The 13564-nt window shown below is 48.4% G+C and overlaps 20 non-coding genes across 20 annotated transcripts; 12 read left to right on the plus strand and 8 right to left on the minus strand.

Annotated features, from left to right (window-relative positions):
* Window positions 1-1200: 1200 nt before the first annotated feature.
* trnaf-gaa lies at window positions 1201-1273 on the minus strand. The gene has a single exon. It is a non-coding gene; the product is annotated as a tRNA-Phe (tRNA).
* A 468-nt stretch (window positions 1274-1741) lies between these two features.
* trnam-cau lies at window positions 1742-1814 on the plus strand. Its single transcript has one exon. It is a non-coding gene; the product is annotated as a tRNA-Met (tRNA).
* Window positions 1815-1891: 77 nt separating this feature from the next.
* On the plus strand, window positions 1892-1977 carry trnay-gua. Its single transcript is given in 2 exon segments — window positions 1892-1928; window positions 1942-1977. It is a non-coding gene; the product is annotated as a tRNA-Tyr (tRNA).
* A 321-nt stretch (window positions 1978-2298) lies between these two features.
* trnag-ucc lies at window positions 2299-2370 on the minus strand. The gene has a single exon. It is a non-coding gene; the product is annotated as a tRNA-Gly (tRNA).
* Window positions 2371-2615: 245 nt separating this feature from the next.
* Window positions 2616-2687, minus strand: trnae-uuc. Its single transcript has one exon. It is a non-coding gene; the product is annotated as a tRNA-Glu (tRNA).
* A 524-nt stretch (window positions 2688-3211) lies between these two features.
* Window positions 3212-3284, minus strand: trnaa-agc. Its single transcript has one exon. It is a non-coding gene; the product is annotated as a tRNA-Ala (tRNA).
* Window positions 3285-3591: 307 nt separating this feature from the next.
* On the minus strand, window positions 3592-3664 carry trnaf-gaa. Its single transcript has one exon. It is a non-coding gene; the product is annotated as a tRNA-Phe (tRNA).
* Window positions 3665-4132: 468 nt separating this feature from the next.
* trnam-cau lies at window positions 4133-4206 on the plus strand. The gene has a single exon. It is a non-coding gene; the product is annotated as a tRNA-Met (tRNA).
* Window positions 4207-4283: 77 nt separating this feature from the next.
* trnay-gua lies at window positions 4284-4369 on the plus strand. The gene is given in 2 exon segments: window positions 4284-4320; window positions 4334-4369. It is a non-coding gene; the product is annotated as a tRNA-Tyr (tRNA).
* Window positions 4370-4689: 320 nt separating this feature from the next.
* Window positions 4690-4761, minus strand: trnag-ucc. Its single transcript has one exon. It is a non-coding gene; the product is annotated as a tRNA-Gly (tRNA).
* Window positions 4762-5006: 245 nt separating this feature from the next.
* Window positions 5007-5078, minus strand: trnae-uuc. Its single transcript has one exon. It is a non-coding gene; the product is annotated as a tRNA-Glu (tRNA).
* Window positions 5079-5602: 524 nt separating this feature from the next.
* On the minus strand, window positions 5603-5675 carry trnaa-agc. The gene has a single exon. It is a non-coding gene; the product is annotated as a tRNA-Ala (tRNA).
* Window positions 5676-6814: 1139 nt separating this feature from the next.
* trnav-aac lies at window positions 6815-6887 on the plus strand. The gene has a single exon. It is a non-coding gene; the product is annotated as a tRNA-Val (tRNA).
* Window positions 6888-7898: 1011 nt separating this feature from the next.
* trnak-cuu lies at window positions 7899-7971 on the plus strand. The gene has a single exon. It is a non-coding gene; the product is annotated as a tRNA-Lys (tRNA).
* A 577-nt stretch (window positions 7972-8548) lies between these two features.
* trnav-cac lies at window positions 8549-8621 on the plus strand. The gene has a single exon. It is a non-coding gene; the product is annotated as a tRNA-Val (tRNA).
* Window positions 8622-9251: 630 nt separating this feature from the next.
* On the plus strand, window positions 9252-9323 carry trnae-cuc. The gene has a single exon. It is a non-coding gene; the product is annotated as a tRNA-Glu (tRNA).
* A 437-nt stretch (window positions 9324-9760) lies between these two features.
* Window positions 9761-9833, plus strand: trnav-aac. The gene has a single exon. It is a non-coding gene; the product is annotated as a tRNA-Val (tRNA).
* A 1014-nt stretch (window positions 9834-10847) lies between these two features.
* Window positions 10848-10920, plus strand: trnak-cuu. Its single transcript has one exon. It is a non-coding gene; the product is annotated as a tRNA-Lys (tRNA).
* Window positions 10921-11496: 576 nt separating this feature from the next.
* Window positions 11497-11569, plus strand: trnav-cac. The gene has a single exon. It is a non-coding gene; the product is annotated as a tRNA-Val (tRNA).
* Window positions 11570-13079: 1510 nt separating this feature from the next.
* Window positions 13080-13152, plus strand: trnak-cuu. Its single transcript has one exon. It is a non-coding gene; the product is annotated as a tRNA-Lys (tRNA).
* The last annotated feature ends 412 nt before the right edge of the window (window positions 13153-13564 follow it).

Raw genomic sequence — 13564 nt, forward strand, 5'->3', positions numbered from 1 at the left:
CAGGAAAAGTCGGTCCGGGGACCACATCAACGAGCCAATGCGGTCCCTGATCCGACTAGATTTTCTAACCTGCCCGATGGAGATCTGGCAGATTTAAGGCCAGATATCGGTTGGGCAGGCCCGTCGGTAGTGCCCATACACTGGGCGATTAGCTGCCGATATTGGTCCCTTGGGGCCGATCAGCCTGTGTATGGGGACGTTTATACTCAGATTGATAGAAATATAGACACACACAAACAAAGATATATATATTAGTGATAGGGATTAAATTACTAAATGCTGTGATAGAGGTTAAATTACTTAATGCTGAATTTATACAAATTTTGTTTTAAATCACAAAGGTCTGAGAAAGTATTACTTCAGTTATTATGATTATCCTCACTATCTTGTCTTTGTCCAAGTTGCTCCGGCCTTGATTATCTCAGCTAATATTCAAGGCTAAGAGATCATAATAAAGCTTCAGCAGCTACTTAAATAATTTCTGTATTTCTACTAATAATTGCAATGTACCCACCCATGATACGTAAGCATATTGGGATGTGTTTTTCTATCTACTATATAAGTAATATCAAAACAAAATAAAGTTGAACTTGTTTGCAATACACATACTGGTTGTATCATTTGTACAAGTTCCCTGATCAGCGCACATGCGCAGACGATATCAGATGTTTCACCGACGCACAGATTAAATCGAACCAGTTTGTGACTGCTTAGATACAGTGCAGAGAAGCACAGACAGAGTTAAAGAAATTAACCCTTACAATTAGGTTAGTTAGAAGTGCTAAGTGCTTTGTCTCTGGGCTGGATAATCGAAATAAATTCGCTTAATCTCTGGAAAAGAACCGTGGTTGCTTCCTTTTACTTGGTTGTGGTAAATATTGGAATCCCCAGTATATTTGTAAGAATATACTACATCACCACAATACAACATTTTGGTGCCGTGAATCTGATTGATCTAAAATTCAACATGTGTTGCTCGTTACGAGTACAGTTTGGCCTTTGCGGATGTCAAATGTGCTCAGGTCTTCCCAAGGGCAACGGAGGAGGTATTTTCTCTGACGGCGACCTACTTAGCAAGAGCAGGGGGCCAGTCTTCCATATAGCACCTTAACAATTATGTGGCTTAATTACGCCTTTGCTTGCTGCTGATTGGCCTTCATCGCGCCTAGTTAAAACGCTCTCAAAATCCGCGGCTCCACCTGCCGAAACCCGGGATCGAACCAGGGACCTTTAGATCTTCAGTCTAACGCTCTCCCAACTGAGCTATTTCGGCACAGCTGCAGCCGGCGGCAAGCGCCCTGCTAAGGCGTGGGCCTGCAGTCCAACCTTTGCTTGGCCCGTCTATCGCAAGCCCCAGCACTGCGGGTGCAGCGGGGGACTGTAGGTTTAACAGAGCAGTCCCTAGGTCGCTGCTTCAACTCTGGCTCCAAGGACACTTTTTCCAGTTTGCCACATGCTGCTTTTCCAAGCAAGTTAAACCACCAGTTGCTTAAAAAGGCTTCGAGTAGGGCAACAGACTGAAGGAAAACGGGGGTTTTCGGAAGAGCTCGACATGGGGCTCTTGTTCTCTTTTTTGCTCCACCCTAAGTTTTAGAGGTCAAAATATTTGTCCTTTTGAAAGACTTGCAAAATGCACATTGGCTATGCCTCAGTCTGTTTATGACATAAGTCACTGCAATTTTTTGTAAGGGTGTATGCAGTAGAGCACACCAGGGTGGACACCAGACGCCCGCCGCTTGCAGCCTCGTTAGCGCAGTAGGTAGCGCGTCAGTCTCATAATCTGAAGGTCGTGAGTTCGATCCTCACACGGGGCAGACTTTTGGAAGGCTTCGGCTTCTGTTGGGTTTCTCAAGAGAACTGTCACCCCCTCCCGTCGGTGGCACCTTTCCGGCCTTCCATAGCTCAGCTGGTAGAGCAGAGGACTGTAGGTGTGATACAGCAATCCTTAGGTCGCTGGTTCAATTCCGGCTCGAAGGATGCTTTCTTAGAGCTCGCGCTGCCCGTTCCGGTGCTGCTTTCTTACTTTTTGTTTTGTTTTCATTCAAGCCAATCCTGCGTACAACTTAGAAAAATGAAGAATTTTAGCATGATGCACACAGTGAGAAGACTGCACAGGCTGTAATGCAGACACGTTCCCACTGCAAATCTCCTCTCTGAAGGTTGCAAAGGACAGATTGGAAGCGCTTTTGCCCTGTACCCTGCATGGGCAGGCATGGCTGCAAAGTGGCGACATCCGCGGGTCACTATGGCGGCAACCTTTTTAAAAAGCGCTCGTCCGTGCCGCAATAGAGGACGCTGTGCGTTGGCCGGGAATCGAACCCGGGTCAACTGCTTGGAAGGCAGCTATGCTCACCACTATACCACCAACGCCATAGGTGCTCTGGCGGGCGCAGGTTCTGTGACAGCGGATGTCTCAAACGGAAGACGCTCTGAAATGCAATAAGGGCGCTCAGGTCGCAGCTCTGATCTGGGCTCTTTCACGTTCGTTCTCCATACCCACCTGTGGCCTTTAATCGCAACAAAGGCCAAAGTTGCACACCTGAGCATAGCAGAAATCTTTAGGCACTGGACCAATCAATGGGCTCGCCAAGCAGTTGGAATAGCAAAAGCGGCGCTTCCCATACCGGGAGTCGAACCCGGGCCGCCTGGGTGAAAACCAGGAACCCTAACCGCTAGACCATATGGGACCCTGGGAGCCCGGCGCACCGTGGTGTGCGTTTACTCACTCGGGAAACGCTCTTCTGCCCGCATGGCGGGAATTCTCAAGGAAACAGCTTTGCCTCTAGTTTGGAGGATGACCCAAATAGGAATTGCCTTGGCCTTTGCTTGAGAACCACTTTAACCCTTGGCAATTTGACACCGTCCATAAAGGATTTGCAGTTTCCAGCCCTCGGTGGTCTGTGTCGTAGCTCACTGTAGAGAAGAAAGCGCGATTCCAGTACTGCACGGCCTTTTGGGCTGCACAACAGCTTCTTACCACTCTTCTTTGGGTGCTTGCCCTCGGTTGTGCAAGCAGCAGCCGGTGCAGTAATGGAATGACGCTTTTCAGAGGGTTCTGTCAACTCCCATTTACTCGGGTAAGAAATGAACGTTGCTCCACGCTGTACAGGACAAGAGGTCTGAGGGACGTTTCCACTCCTCTCTCTTTTTAAAAACACTAGACAGAAGCGCGTTGCAGCCCCGCCCACCCGCTCTGAAAAGAGCCACCTCCTGGAGGATGCGGGCATCGATCCCGCTACCTCTCGCATGCTAAGCGAGCGCTCTACCATTTGAGCTAATCCCCCTCACGGTGCAGCGCCAGCACACAGGACCTCCGACAAACCTCAACTTGGGCAGTTTTTTCAAGCTACGGCGGCGTCTGTGTTGCTCGTTACGAGTACAGTTTGGCCTTTGCGGATGTCAAATGTGCTCAGGTCTTCCCAAGGGCAACGGAGGAGGTATTTTCTCTGACGGCGACCTACTTAGCAAGAGCAGGGGGCCAGTCTTCCATATAGCACCTTAACAATTATGTGGCTTAATTACGCCTTTGCTTGCTGCTGATTGGCCTTCATCGCGCCTAGTTAAAACGCTCTCAAAATCCGCGGCTCCACCTGCCGAAACCCGGGATCGAACCAGGGACCTTTAGATCTTCAGTCTAACGCTCTCCCAACTGAGCTATTTCGGCACAGCTGCAGCCGGCGGCAAGCGCCCTGCTAAGGCGTGGGCCTGCAGTCCAACCTTTGCTTGGCCCGTCCATCGCAAGCCCCAGCACTGCGGGTGCAGCGGGGGACTGTAGGTTTAACAGAGCAGTCCCTAGGTCGCTGCTTCAACTCTGGCTCCAAGGACACTTTTTCCAGTTTGCAACATGCTGCTTTTCCAAGCAAGTTAAACCACCAGTTGCTTAAAAAGGCTTCGAGTAGGGCAACAGACTGAAGGAAAACGGGGGTTTTCGGAAGAGCTCGACATGGGGCTCTTGTTCTCTTTTTTGCTCCACCCTAAGTTTTAGAGGTCAAAATATTTGTCCTTTTGAAAGACTTGCAAAATGCACATTGGCTATGCCTCAGTCTGTTTATGACATAAGTCACTGCAATTTTTTGTAAGGGTGTATGCAGTAGAGCACACCAGGGTGGACACCAGACGCCCGCCGCTTGCAGCCTCGTTAGCGCAGTAGGGTAGCGCGTCAGTCTCATAATCTGAAGGTCGTGAGTTCGATCCTCACACGGGGCAGACTTTTGGAAGGCTTCGGCTTCTGTTGGGTTTCTCAAGAGAACTGTCACCCCCTCCCGTCGGTGGCACCTTTCCGGCCTTCCATAGCTCAGCTGGTAGAGCGGAGGACTGTAGGTGTGATACAGCAATCCTTAGGTCGCTGGTTCAATTCCGGCTCGAAGGATGCTTTCTTAGAGCTCGCGCTGCCCGTTCGGTGCTGCTTTCTTACTTTTTGTTTTGTTTTCATTCAAGCCAATCCTGCGTACAACTTAGAAAAATGAAGAATTTTAGCATGATGCACACAGTGAGAAGACTGCACAGGCTGTAATGCAGACACGTTCCCACTGCAAATCTCCTCTCTGAAGGTTGCAAAGGACAGATTGGAAGCGCTTTTGCCCTGTACCCTGCATGGGCAGGCATGGCTGCAAAGTGGCGACATCCGCGGGTCACTATGGCGGCAACCTTTTTAAAAAGCGCTCGTCCGTGCCGCAATAGAGGACGCTGTGCGTTGGCCGGGAATCGAACCCGGGTCAACTGCTTGGAAGGCAGCTATGCTCACCACTATACCACCAACGCCATAGGCGCTCTGGCGGGCGCAGGTTCTGTGACAGCGGATGTCTCAAACGGAAGACGCTCTGAAATGCAATAAGGGCGCTCAGGTCGCAGCTCTGATCTGGGCTCTTTCACGTTCGTTCTCCATACCCACCTGTGGCCTTTAATCGCAACAAAGGCCAAAGTTGCACACCTGAGCATAGCAGAAATCTTTAGGCACTGGACCAATCAATGGGCTCGCCAAGCAGTTGGAATAGCAAAAGCGGCGCTTCCCATACCGGGAGTCGAACCCGGGCCGCCTGGGTGAAAACCAGGAATCCTAACCGCTAGACCATATGGGACCCTGGGAGCCCGGCGCACCGTGGTGTGCGTTTACTCACTCGGGAAACGCTCTTCTGCCCGCATGGCGGGAATTCTCAAGGAAACAGCTTTGCCTCTAGTTTGGAGGATGACCCAAATAGGAATTGCCTTGGCCTTTGCTTGAGAACCACTTTAACCCTTGGCAATTTGACACCGTCCATAAAGGATTTGCAGTTTCCAGCCCTCGGTGGTCTGTGTCGTAGCTCACTGTAGAGAAGAAAGCGCGATTCCAGTACTGCACGGCCTTTTGGGCTGCACAACAGCTTCTTACCACTCTTCTTTGGGTGCTAGCCCTCGGTTGTGCAAGCAGCAGCCGGTGCAGTAATGGAATGACGCTTTTCAGAGGGTTCTGTCAACTCCCATTTACTCGGGTAAGAAATGAACGTTGCTCCACGCTGTACAGGACAAGAGGTCTGAGGGACGTTTCCACTCCTCTCTCTTTTTAAAAACACTAGACAGAAGCGCGTTGCGGCCCCGCCCACCCGCTCTGAAAAGAGCCACCTCCTGGAGGATGCGGGCATCGATCCCGCTACCTCTCGCATGCTAAGCGAGCGCTCTACCATTTGAGCTAATCCCCCTCACGGTGCAGCGCCAGCACACAGGACCTCCGACAAACCTCAACTTGGGCAGTTTTTTCAAGCTACGGCGGCGTCTGTGTTGCTCGTTACGAGTACAGTTTGGCCTTTGCGGATGTCAAATGTGCTCAGGTCTTCCCAAGGGCAACGGAGGAGGTATTTTCTCTGACGGCGACCTACTTTGCAAGAGCAGGAGCAGGGGGCCAGTCTTCCATATAGCACCTTAACAATTATGTGGCTTAATTACGCCTTTGCTTGCTGCTGATTGGCCTTCATCGCGCCTAGTTAAAACGCTCTCAAAATCCGCGGCTCCACCTGCCGAAACCCGGGATCGAACCAGGGACCTTTAGATCTTCAGCTAACGCTCTCCCAACTGAGCTATTTCGGCACAGCTGCAGCCGGCGGCAAGCGCCCTGCTAAGGCGTGGGCCTGCAGTCCAACCTTTGGTTGGCCCGTCTATCGCAAGCCCCAGCACTGCGGGTGCAGCGGGGGGACTGTAGGTTTAACAGAGCAGTCCCCTAGGTCGCTGCTTCAACTCTGGCTCCAAGGACACTTTTTCCAGTTTGCCACATGCTGCTTTTCCAAGCAAGTTAAACCACCAGTTGCTTAAAAAGGCTTCGAGTAGGGCAACAGACTGAAGGAAAACGGGGGTTTTCGGAAGAGCTCGACATGGGGCTCTTGTTCTCTTTTTTGCTCCACCTAAGTTTTAGAGGCCTCGCTTTAAGCTGGCCGCAAGAAAGTCTTTGCCAAACTACTCGGCATGCAAGATCTGAGGTGCTCCCAGCTTTATACAGAAGACAGATTAAGAGCAATACACAGCAAGTCTGTGTAACTTGTATCATCTCTTTGTAACCTTGGGTGCATGCTGCATATCTGCCAGCAAACCAACTTCCTCATGGTAAATAAAGCAAAATCAGCAAGAGCGTTTGGGTAACGCTATCAGAAATGATATTGCACAACAAACTCCTCCTCTCTGCTTGCCTTATCTCGATAAGCAATGACCTGTTATCAACTTTCAGCCAAAACCCACTTCTCGCTACTAATACTCCTAGGTCTCTTCAGCTGCTTTTGACACTGCCTCTCCAGTCCAGGCGGCGGCAGCAGCACAGCAGCAGCAGCATCCTCATCCTCATCAGCAGGAAGTTTCTGTAGTGTAGTGGTTATCACGTTCGCCTAACACGCGAAAGGTCCCCGGTTCGAAACCGGGCAGAAACATCCTCTTGGAGAGTGTTTAGTAAGATTGAGTATGCAGACTGAAGAATTGCCGCACGCATTCAGTATGGAGGTGCATTTGTGAGAGCCTTGTGCTCTAGAAGGCTCAGGAGATGGGGATTTTGACTAACACACATGAAACCTAATAGCATTCATTGCAGACTGTACAAAATATTAGAAAGCAGCAAGAGGCCCTAAAAGCCACACTTTGCTGCACCCCTTTGGACTTACATCAGCATTTGGGGGCCCACAAGGTAAGCGAATGCGTTGACACCATATCAATAGACACAAAAATCTAGGAGTAGTGATGGGCGAAATGTTCGGCAGGCTTGGATTCGCGGGCAATTTCCCGCGTTTCGCCAGAGGTGGATTGTTTCGTGAAACGGATGAAAAAATTCACCGCACATCCAAAAATTGTCGCAAGAATAGTCGCGGGCGTCAAAAGAATAGTCGTGCGTCCCAAAAATTGTAACAAGAATAGTCCAGAGTGTTAACAGAATAGTCGTGGGCGTCAAAGAATAGGCAAGCGTTAAAAGAATAGTCGCGGGCGACAATTTTTTTTTTCCGTGCAACATTTTGCCCTTTCGCGAATCTTTTGAAAGATTCGCTAATTTTTCGGCGAAGCGAAACGGGACAGATTCGCTCATCACTATCTAGGAGAGAGCCCTCTATTAAATGCGAGGATTACTGCTGTAGACCCAGAGAAAGTCACGTAGCAATACAAAGCTGCAGACTTTCGCAGCTCGCTATCAGAAGGCTTCTCAGTGGACTGCTAATTAGTTTTACCAGCTTCTCCTCCACTCGCAGCAGGAACAGGAACTGACGGGAAGTGCCAAAGTGAAACTGGTTTGTCTTTTCTTCTTTAGTGCCAGAAATAAAATTAAAAAAAAAACACATAGATATTTCGTAATGAAAACAATGGGCAACAAGTAAGTTTGGCTCAAGCCCTAGCCGTCGAGCTAGACGGCGTCGAAAAGAGGGGTATGCTGACCCTGTGGCATGCGGCGGTCAGTTGCCCGGCTAGCTCAGTCGGTAGAGCATGAGACTCTTAATCTCAGGGTCGTGGGTTCGAGCCCCACGTTGGGCGCTAACCTTTTCAAGTCCTTCTTGTATCCCGAACATGTCTACGCGACAAAGGCGTGCGGTTGCCGTATGCGGGCCCCACCTGTGCGGCGTCCAACCAATCGGCCCCCATGTAGGCAAAAAAATACTGCCCCTCTTCACGTAAAGTAACGTGAGGAGTCGAAAGACGTACTTACCCATTTTGGATTTGTCAGAATGAGCTCTTCCCAAAAACAGATGGTTTCCTGGGGTAAACCTACTGTTGGTAGAATGTTGGTCCTTGAAATGTGTAGTATTCGGATTTATGGAGTGGAGATTTAAAAGTTGGGCAGTGTACTGCTGGGAGTTTTTGATCTGTACGAGTCAGAAATCTCCATAAAATAAGATATAGAAGCCTAGATCTTGTCTGGCAGTAAGAGCAAATGAAGTGCAAATTCTGCTGGCAGGCAAACTGGTCTCGCTAACTCTACCAAATGAGTCGTCTAACCATGCACCTGAACAGCATTGTTCATTAGAGGGGTTGCTTTTTTCATGCTCCCAGTGCTGTCATCATCTTTCCTAGTGATTGGGATAGGGGGCCCCCGTCCGGCCCGCTCACAGTAGTTTCTGTAGTGTAGTGGTTATCACGTTCGCCTCACACGCGAAAGGTCCCCGGTTCGAAACCGGGCAGAAACATGCTTTTTGGTTACGCCTGAAGCGGTTTAACATCATTGAAAAGGTGAGGTGCACGTTAATGTAGCAGAGAGATTTTGTAAAAATATTTTATTACGGAAAGCCCGGTGTTTGGAAATGAGAGGAAAATATCCATGCCATCGAAAAATATCAATTGCGTCCGGAAAAAACCATAACCAAAAATAATACCCACCCTGCCTCTTACCCATTTGGACAGTATTTTGGGCCCTTGAGCTAAGCAAATATATTTGCCATATGCACAGTTAACCGCATCAGGCAGAAGCTTTCCTGCCACAGAGGAGGTTTAGGCAGAGATTTTCACACGTCTTGCAGAGATTTTCACACGTCTTGGCACAGAAATAGGAGCTGCAAAACTCAGCATCTAATGACGACGGCATTTGTTACCCCACAATCCACTTCCCCAACCATGTAACTAATAGTAGAGAAATTCTGCTCAGTAGCTAGATTTCATGTTCCGCAATACAGTTGTACAGCCATGTGACTGACAGTAGAGATTTTCTCCTCAGTGGGTCGACGCCATATTCCATTATGCAGTTGTACAACCATGTGACAAATAATAGTAAGTTGGAATTGCTTGGTCACAGTTACATGAAAAGGAAAGCAGCAAGTGCTTCCCTGGTGGTCTAGTGGTTAGGATTCGGCGCTCTCACCGCCGCGGCCCGGGTTCGATTCCCGGTCAGGGAACTTTCTCTTTCCTCGGCCTCGCTTTAAGCTGGCCGCAAGAAAGTCTTTGCCAAACTACTCGGCATGCAAGATCTGAGGTGCTCCAGCTTTAATACAGAAGACAGATTAAGAGCAATACACAGCAAGTCTGTGTAACTTGTATCATCTCTTGTAACTTGGGTGCATGCTGCATATCTGCCAGCAAACCAACTTCTCATGGTAAATAAAGCAAAATCAGCAAGAGCGTTTGGGTAACGCTATCAGAAATGATATTGCACAACAAACTCCTCCTCTCTGCTTGCCTTTATCTCGATAAAGCAATGACCTGTTATCAACTTCAGCCAAAACCCACTTCTCGCTACTAATACTCCTAGGTCTCTCAGCTGCTTTTGACACTGCCTCTCCAGTCCAGGCGGCAGCAGCAGCAGCAGCAGCATCCTCATCCTCATCAGCAGGAAGTTTCTGTAGTGTAGTGGTTATCACGTTCGCCTAACACGCGAAAGGTCCCCGGTTCGAAACCGGGCAGAAACACCCTCTTGGAGAGTGTTTAGTAAGATTGAGTATGCAGACTGAAGAATTGCCGCACGCATTCAGTATGGAGGTGCCATTTGTGAGAGCCTTGTGCTCTAGAAGGCTCAGGAGATGGGGATTTTGACTAACACACATGAAACCTAATAGCATTCATTGCAGACTGTACAAAATATTAGAAAGCAGCAAGAGGCCCTAAAAGCCACACTTTGCTGCACCCCTTTGGACTTACATCAGCATTTGGGGGCCCACAAGGTAAGCGAATGCGTTGACACCATATCAATAGACACAAAAATCTAGGAGTAGTGATGGGCGAAATGTTTCGGCAGGCGTGGATTCGCGGGCAATTTCCGCGTTTCGCCAGAGGTGGATTGTTTCGTGAAACGGATGAAAAAATTCACCGCGCATCCAAAAATTGTCGCAAGAATAGTGGCGGGCGTCAAAAGAATAGTCGTGCGTCCAAAAATTGTCACAAGAATAGTCCAGAGTGTTAACAGAATAGTCGTGGGCGTCAAAAGAATAGGCAAGCGTTAAAAGAATAGTCGCGGGCGACAATTTTTTTTTCCGTGCAACATTTTTGCCCTTTCGCGAATCTTTTGAAAAGATTCGCTAATTTTTCGGCGAAGCGAAACGGGACAGATTCGCTCATCACTATCTAGGAGAGAGCCCTCTATTAAATGCGAGGATTACTGCTGTAGACCCAGAGAAAGTCACGTAGCAATACAAAGCTGCAGACTTTCGGCAGCTCGCTATCAGAAGGCTTCTCAGTGGACTGCTAATTAGTTTTACCAGCTTCTCCTCCACTCGCAGCAGGAACAGGAACTGACGGGAAGTGCCAAAGTGAAACTGGTTTGTCTTTTCTTCTTTAGTGCCAGAAATAAAATTAAAAAAAAAACACATAGATATTTCGTAATGAAAACAATGGGCAACAAGTAAGTTTGGCTCAAGCCCTAGCCGTCGAGCTAGACGGCGTCGAAAAGAGGGGTATGCTGACCCTGTGGCATGCGGCGGTCAGTTGCCCGGCTAGCTCAGTCGGTAGAGCATGAGACTCTTAATCTCAGGGTCGTGGGTTCGAGCCCCACGTTGGGCGCTAACCTTTTCAAGTCTTCTTGTATCCCGAACATGTCTACGCGACAAAGGCGTGCGGTTGCCGTATGCGGGCCCCACCTGTGCGGCGTCCAACCAATCGGCCCCCATGTAGGCAAAAAAATACTGCCCCTCTTCACGTAAAGTAACGTGAGGAGTCGAAAGACGTACTTACCCATTTTGGATTTGTCAGAATGAGCTCTTCCCAAAAACAGAAGGTTTCCTGGGGTAAACCTACTGTTGGTAGAATGTTGGTCCTTGAAATGTGTAGTATTCGGATTTATGGAGTGGAGATTTAAAAGTTGGGCAGTGTACTGCTGGGAGTTTTTGATCTGTACGAGTCAGAAATCTCCATAAAATAAGATATAGAAGCCTAGATCTTGTCTGGCAGTAAGAGCAAAGGAAGTGCAGATTCTGCTGGCAGGCAAACTGGTCTCGCTAACTCTACCAAATGAGTCGTCTAACCATGCACCTGAACAGCATTGTTCATTAGAGGGGTTGCTTTTTTCATGCTCCCAGTGCTGTCATCATCTTTCCTAGTGATTGGGATAGGGGGCCCCCGTCCGGCCCGCTCACAGTAGTTTCTGTAGTGTAGTGGTTATCACGTTCGCCTCACACGCGAAAGGTCCCCGGTTCGAAACCGGGCAGAAACATGCTTTTTGGTTACGCCTGAAGCGGTTTAACATCATTGAAAAGGTGAGGTGCACGTTAATGTAGCAGAGAGATTTTGTAAAAATATTTTATTACGGAAAGCCCGGTGTTTGGAAATGAGAGGAAAATATCCATGCCATCGAAAAATATCAATTGCCTCCGGAAAAAACTATAACCAAAAATAATACCCACCCTGCCTCTTACCCATTTGGACAGTATTTTGGGCCCTTGAGCTAAGCAAATATATTTGCCATATGCACAGTTAACCGCATCAGGCAGAAGCTTTCCTGCCACAGAGGAGGTTTAGGCAGAGATTTTCACACGTCTTGCAGAGATTTTCACACGTCTTGGCGAGAAATAGGAGCTGCAAAACTCAGCATCTAATGACGACGGCATTTGTTACCCCACAATCCACTTCCCCAACCATGTAACTAATAGTAGAGAAATTCTGCTCAGTAGCTAGATTTCATGTTCCGCAATACAGTTGTACAGCCATGTGACTGACAGTAGAGAGTGTTTAGTAAGATTGAGTATGCAGACTGAAGAATTGCCGCACGCATTCAGTATGGAGGTGCCATTTGTGAGAGCCTTGTGCTCTAGAAGGCTCAGGAGATGGGGATTTTGACTAACACACATGAAACCTAATAGCATTCATTGCAGACTGCACAAAATATTAGAAAGCAGCAAGAGGCCCTAAAAGCCACACTTTGCTGCACCCCTTTGGACTTACATCAGCATTTGGGGGCCCACAAGGTAAGCGAATGCGTTGACACCATATCAATAGACACAAAAATCTAGGAGTAGTGATGGGCGAAATGTTTCGGCAGGCGTGGATTCGCGGGCAATTTCCGCGTTTCGCCAGAGGTGGATTGTTTCGTGAAACGGATGAAAAAATTCACCGCGCATCCAAAAATTGTCGCAAGAATAGTGGCGGGCGTCAAAAGAATAGTCGTGGGTCCAAAAATTGTCACAAGAATAGTCCAGAGTGTTAACAGAATAGTCGTGGGCGTCAAAAGAATAGGCAAGCGTTAAAAGAATAGTCGCGGGCGACAATTTTTTTTCCCGTGCAACATTTTTGCCCTTTCGCGAATCTTTTGAAAGATTCGCTAATTTTTCGGCGAAGCGAAACGGGACAGATTCGCTCATCACTATCTAGGAGAGAGCCCTCTATTAAATGCGAGGATTACTGCTGTAGACCCAAAGAAAGTCACGTAGCAATACAAAGCTGCAGACTTTCGGCAGCTCGCTATCAGAAGGCTTCTCAGTGGACTGCTAATTAGTTTTACCAGCTTCTCCTCCACTCGCAGCAGGAACAGGAACTGACGGGAAGTGCCAAAGTGAAACTGGTTTGTCTTTTCTTCTTTAGTGCCAGAAATAAAATTAAAAAAAACACATAGATATTTCGTAATGAAAACAATGGGCAACAAGTAAGTTTGGCTCAAGCCCTAGCCATCGAGCTAGACGGCGTCGAAAAGAGGGGTATGCTGACCCTGTGGCATGCAGCGGTCAGTTGCCCGGCTAGCTCAGTCGGTAGAGCATGAGACTCTTAATCTCAGGGTCGTGGGTTCGAGCCCCACGTTGGGCGCTAACCTTTTCAAGTCTTCTTGTATCCCGAACATGTCTACGCGACAAAGGCGTGCGGTTGCCGTATGCGGGCCCCACCTGTGCGGCGTCCAACCAATCGGCCCCCATGTAGGCAATAAAATACTGCCCCTCTTCACGTAAAGTAACGTGAGGAGTCGAAAGACGTACTTACCCATTTTGGATTTGTCAGAATGAGCTCTTCCCAAAAACAGATGGTTTCCTGGGGTAAACCTACTGTTGGTAGAATGTTGGTCCTTGAAATGTGTAGTATTCGGATTTATGGAGTGGAGATTTAAAAGTTGGGCAGTGTACTGCTGGGAGTTTTTGATCTGTACGAGTCAGAAATCTCCATAAAATAAGATATAGAAGCCTAGATTTTGTCTGGCAGTAAGAGCAAATGAAGTGCAAATTCT

The sequence above is a fragment of the Xenopus tropicalis genome, chromosome 3, assembly GCF_000004195.4.
Source record: "Xenopus tropicalis strain Nigerian chromosome 3, UCB_Xtro_10.0, whole genome shotgun sequence".
NCBI classification, from domain to species: Eukaryota; Metazoa; Chordata; class Amphibia; order Anura; family Pipidae; genus Xenopus; species Xenopus tropicalis.